The sequence below is a fragment of the Pteropus alecto genome, unplaced genomic scaffold, assembly GCF_000325575.1.
Source record: "Pteropus alecto unplaced genomic scaffold, ASM32557v1 scaffold3, whole genome shotgun sequence".
Lineage (NCBI taxonomy): Eukaryota > Metazoa > Chordata > Mammalia > Chiroptera > Pteropodidae > Pteropus > Pteropus alecto.
Window position 1 is genome coordinate 5,426,347 of NW_006442484.1, and position 6,000 is coordinate 5,432,346.

The window sequence follows — 6,000 nt, forward strand, 5'->3', positions numbered from 1 at the left end:
TGCAGCTCTAATGACAGACTGTTCTTAGTATGTGTTTAAAAAAAAATTGTCTAGAAACTTGCAAACTACCCAGTGCACCTACATATAAACATCTGTCACAGCTTTTCTTTGAAAACCCAGACTTTTCTCTTGCCCCTTCTCTTCTCTCTCCAGCTCTACCTTGTTCCAGTCTCTGAATATTAAAACGAAAATCTGAAATCTTGTATGATGGGTTCATGGTTTTCTTAGGCATCTATTTATGTTTTTTAATGTGAAAGCACTAGTAGTTTAGTATCTCTTAAAAGGACATTGGTTTCTCTTAACATTCGTTTTGTGGCATGTTCTTTGAATATAGAATTGCAGATATAAGGCTACCTGGCCTTGAGGTGCCTAACGGTAAAATGCGGTTGTAAGTTTGCAGAGATATAATTAATTCTAGAATTTGAAAAGAGCGCAAAAACTTCCGATTATATGCCACACTTGGAACACACTCTCTTTGATTTGGGGGATGTGAGGTGAGGGGGTGAAATTCAGATTTTTGAGACACCCTGATACCAAGGTGGTGTTTTGCTGTTTTTAAGCCACCGAAGAGAAATATTTGCTACTTTCTTCTGAAACGGCACATTGAGAGGCATAGAACATAGTAGAGAGCACAGGATACTGCTATTTCTGTTACTAGATAGTATTCTGCCTCAGGACTATTATGAAGATTAATTAATATGTGTAGAGCATTTAATCAATTCCTGACACCAAAACAAGCATAAGGCATTACTGCATTTGTTGTTTCTATTATTCCCTTCCTGTCGGTGTCCTGTTCTTCTACACTCGAATTTCACATGTGGCTATTATTCTTTTACTTTATATATAAGTTAACTAGCATGTATAAAGTACTTTTAAAAGCCAGATTTCTTCTTTCAGACTAAAAGTACTTGATTTTAGTTATTTGTATATAATCACAAAGCTTGCATTTTTTTCTTCTGTACTGTACTCCATCCACATCTATCCCTACCAGTCAGTGTAAGTCCTTTGGCCTTGGGACAGAATTGATAATGCAGATGAGTTGAGTCTAAGCAGGGAAAAGGGGAACGATGTTTCCAAAGAATAGTTAGCAAGGTCGGTGTATTTCTAAGTGCAAATTAACACTTAGCTCCTTCTGTAATGCAACTCAAGAACTAAAGCATTATCGAAAAGGTTTCTTTGGAGGGGCCGTAATCCAGGTACTTCTGTCATTCATCGTATAGTAATAAACTAAGTCGTTCAAGATCAAAGGAGCAAGGGCAAGTCTTATTAAAGCACTTATTCAAAATCATTGTTCTAATATTAACTAATATTTTTGATTCATGATCCTTTTGTAAAATCTCTCAACATGTATCAAAAGAGCATTCAACAGCCAACCTTTGCTTTAACCATTAAGCCTGTTTTGGATTAGGGAGGTACAGTGGGAGGTGGTTGAATGATTTGGTTGGTTTGTAAGTCAGAAACAGATATTTCTGCTGTGATTTTCAAAATCACAAGATCAATAAATACAAAAGCAGTAAGTGCAGCTTTCTATCTTTAGTTCTAACGTGTATGTGAGTATGTGCTTTTGTAATTAAGTATTACCTAAGAATCCCCTCCTGGGGAGCTAAAACGTGTTTTAGCTTCACATGACAATGAATAGGACCTGTGTGAAAGCAACTTGGCCATCATGTCTACCTTCTCTGGAAGAGCATATTAAAAATGTGAACTAGGGTTTATTGTCTTAAATTTTCTAATCGAGACATTACAGGAACTTTTTTCCTTGAGCTAATCTAGTCTGGGGCTCCAAAACAGTCAACTTATTTTAATACTAGCTTAAGTCAGATATGGTAAGGATATTAAACTGATTGCCAGCAATCACAAGGTTCACTTACTGTGTGATCTTTAACACTTAATTTCAATACTTTGAATCAGATAGTGCTTTTCACAAAGCCTGGTCTCCACTGGCATTCTACTTCTGGTGCCTACCCTCACTTGTTCTCCTTCCTCATCTGAGACCTATGTAACAGCTCATATTCAACTGAGTTCAAACCCAGGTTCTGGAATGATAATCCTGATCTTCAGAGGAATTTGAAAAGCTTGACATCAATAATACTTGGTCCTATCTGCAATTAGAGTCCTCCTAGATACCTGGGCTCTCCCCCAGGTGATTTTACTTTGGTGCAGAGTAGAGCATGGACATTGTGTTGTGTCTAATTGGGATTTCCTCCATTCTTGTCTGATTTTTAATGCACAGAGTTGAGACCTTTTATTTTAGATGATTACCTAGAGTTGAACCTCAAGACTGTATATACAGATTGCTGGTGTAGTCTTGATGTGGTTGCCACTAATTCTCTTGGTTCCCAGCCTAGGTCCTTATTATCTTAAAGACTAGGCCTGGCCTTGCCATTCCTTAGTGCCTACCCCACCTTCCTACTTTTGCTTACCTTATATACTCATAGCACAATACCTCTAAGACAAAGTAGGCATTTAATAAATATTTTGAATGAATTAATGAATGCCAAATACCCAAAGAGAAATGATCTAATTTTAAGTAACATTTTGAAGCCATCAATTTCAAAACCATAGTCTTGGAAATTCCCCTCCTTTTGGCTTCTGTACTAGTTTTCTATTGCATAACAAATTACCCCAAACTTAGCAGCTTGAAACTACACAAATTTATTATCTTACAATTTTGTGGCTCAGGGGTCTTCATGTGTTCTCTGGGTCCTCCGCTCGTGGTCTTACCAGACTGAAGTCACAGTGTTGTCTGGGTCCTCAATCTCCTCTGAGGCAGGAGCCCCTTTTCCAGTTCACTGGTTCTTGGCCAAATCCAGTTTCTTACAGATGTATAGGGCTGGGATGCCTGCTTTCTTGCCGACTGTCAACAGGGGGTGTTCTCAGCTCATAGAAGCTACCTGTCATCTCCTGTCACGTGATCCTCACCACAACATGGCAGTTTGCTTCTTCAAAGCCAGCAGGAGAACATTTGAAGAAATAATGTTAAAAAACTTTCCAAATTTGATGGAAAAAAACTACAACACATTAATCTACACATCTAAGCAGCTTAACAAGCTCCAAAGTAGGATTTGAAAAAAGCTCCATACTTAGTTACATCATAATCAAACTATTGAAAGTCGAGGACAAAGAGAGAAAGAATCCTGAAAACAGCAAGAGGGAAGCAGCTCAGCATATCCAAGAGATCCTCAGTATGATAAACAGCTGATTTCATTTGCATCTGCAAATCCCTTCTGCCATATAACAGTTAATGGTGTGATGTTCCATCATATTCATGAGTCCCACACACTCTAGGAGAGGGGATTGTGCAGAGCTTCTGCAGCAGGAGATGAGAATCTCGGGCCTTCTAAGTGTTTTGCCTGCCAAGGCTTTGGTCTCTCTGGATTGGCAGAAATCTTGGTCTTTCAGTGGATTGGCATAGCTCTTACTTAAATAGGGAGGTTTTTTTACCTAACTGTGCCAAATTGTGATGAAATTAAATTTAGCAGATGCATCTTCACTTTCTGAGAACCCTCTAGATTTTTTTTTCCCCCCATCTATGATGTCTGTGGCTCTAGATTGTTCGGCTTTTAGTTGTACACACCAACACTGGCTAGTAAAGCTTTGTGATTTGATTCAAATTGGTGTATTAAGGCACAGTATTCAAATATGTGTTCTTTTGCCCCATGATTACTTATCCACAAACTGTACATTAGGGCATTACAAATTAATCCTTCCTGGAGATAGATTCATTGTTACTTAAATGCTCTGTTTTGATGTACCATCCATTGTACTTTCATATAAATATAGATGCCGTTGTAAGTCATGCAACTGCTTTACCTAAGAATTTGAGATGTATTTGAACAATTGTCTAATGAATGTAGTACCTAAATAAATTAAAATATATAGAAATTGTGATGTATATGTTACTGTGCTCTAAGACCTAAAATTGTTATCATCATTTTAAAGCAGTAAAAAAAAACAAAGTGGGCCATTTTTGTCTGGATTATTTAATGCGCTGAAGATAGATACTCTTACCTGTCTCTTAAAATGTGTGTTTTGCCTCCTTTATCATTTGCAGAGTTATTAAAAGCTGTAGCAAGTGCTAGGGTAGTCTTTGTGATTTAAGAGCACTTTGTGATCACAGACCAGGTTCTCCTATTGTTGTCCTTTAATTTCTTAAAAGTAGAGCAAAGTTATATTCTAAGTATTAGAAGAGTCTGAAATCTGTGCATTAAACTTTCATATTGACCCCATCCTTGGAGAATATTAATTTTATGCAAACAGTACTTGGGGAGTGTGCAGTCCATGTAATTCATTCTCCTTATCTGTAAGGCCATATTTAGGAAAGCACTTCGGAAACATTCTAAGCTGATACAGCTCTGATTTTTTTGCTTTAACAATATTTTTAATATTTTGTTTCCATTTTATCTTAGTGTTTTGAGGTGTTTCATATTGGCGAGAGGTCTTTACAAATCTAAGATGTTTTGAAAAGGAGAGAAGAAGTGCAACAGAAACCAGAACACATGCCAGTCACCAGTGTGCTTATCAGGCTGAGACTGATTGGGATTCTTTGGGAAAGCCCCACCCAGACTTAAAGTGGTCTGCAATATTCCCAGGGAAACCATTGTTTAAGTGTGGGAGTCCTGACTAGTGTCGATCAAGCCATACAGGAGTATACTAGACCTTTCTTAATGTACTCTGCTTGTGTTGATAATATAATGTATTAACAGTAGAAAGTAGATTCTAGAATTTGACCTCCATTTGACTTCTGCCTCTGCCACTTGTTAGTGGTCTGAGCAAGTCATATAAGCTCTGAATTCTTGTTTTTTTATTCATAAAATGGGAATACTAATACTTGCTTTAGGCCTTATTGGAAGGATTAATTATAATAAAGAATATAAAAACATAACTAAATATTAATTTGCTGTTGTCGCTCCTGCTATTATTGTTTGAGGGTTATTTTGGTTTTGCTGCTGCTGCTGTTGGAACAAATGGAAAACCAAATTTTTTCCAGCATTAGGAAGATTTTTTCCATTAATCAAAGTGAATGTGTTAATGACAATAAAATTTTGAGTGATATGTTTATATTTTAGCATTCAGAATCCCAGTGTGTTTCCTTATCATAGGCGATTCTCTAACGTTTAGTGTCTAATTTGTTAGATAAAATTTAGCCCCTAAATGTTTTGAGAAATGTGGGAAATGAAGGCATGGCAAAGAAACCTAGAAGGTAGAAAGATGCTGTTGTCTGGAGCAGGAAAAGTATATAAATAGCCTTTAAAAATTAAAATTTCAGAGATTGAAAAAATTTTAAATCTCTAGTTATAGATAGGTAGCATGGCCTACTGAAAGGGTTTTACCATCAGATAAAATTTGAATCTCAGCTTAACGAAGACTGCCTCTTTCAGGCCTCATTTTGACCTCTGATCTTCCATTTCATTACTTAGAGCAGGAATACTAAAACTTGTAGGATGAATTATTACTATTATTAAGGACCTAGCAAATGGTCGAGGTCTAAAACTGGTAGTTATTGTTATTATTCTTACTATTCTTAGCTTTCAGGTTATATATATGTAGACGGTTTTTATAAAATAAGCCAGATACTTTTTCAGCTTATGTATAACCGTGGTTTAAGCACCTGCTTCTTCTCTCTGCTTAAATCGTGCCCGCTTTCCTGTTCACCAGTCCCCGCCTCAGCGTAGTCGAGTAGGTGAGGACTGCCCCACTAGGTCAGCTTCGACCTGCTCTGGGCTCGGAGAAGGAAACTTGGAAGAAAATTGTAAACAGGTAGATTTAAAATTGTGTACTAATTCGAAAAAAGATACTTCGCTGTTTGCATTTTAGATTATTAATACTGGTTACCCTTGTGAAGACACTGAGAAGATTTTGAAGAAACCTATAATTAATATAAATTTGTGTCAGCGTATGTGCGTATATGTGTGTGGCTGTGTAAATGTTCATGTTTTGGTGTGTTTTATTATTAACTTCCTTCCTAAAGAAATAGCCATGTTGAGTGCAAACCTTTAC

General features: G+C 36.9%; 1 protein-coding gene across 1 annotated transcript in view; it reads left to right on the forward strand.

The window, feature by feature from the left end:
• The window catches only part of CLASP1 (cytoplasmic linker associated protein 1), a gene marked incomplete at its 5' end in the record, with an annotated part of 217,294 nt that overhangs the window by 165,089 nt on the left and 46,205 nt on the right, over positions 1 to 6,000 (forward strand). The gene's annotated exons all lie outside the window — the stretch shown is intronic.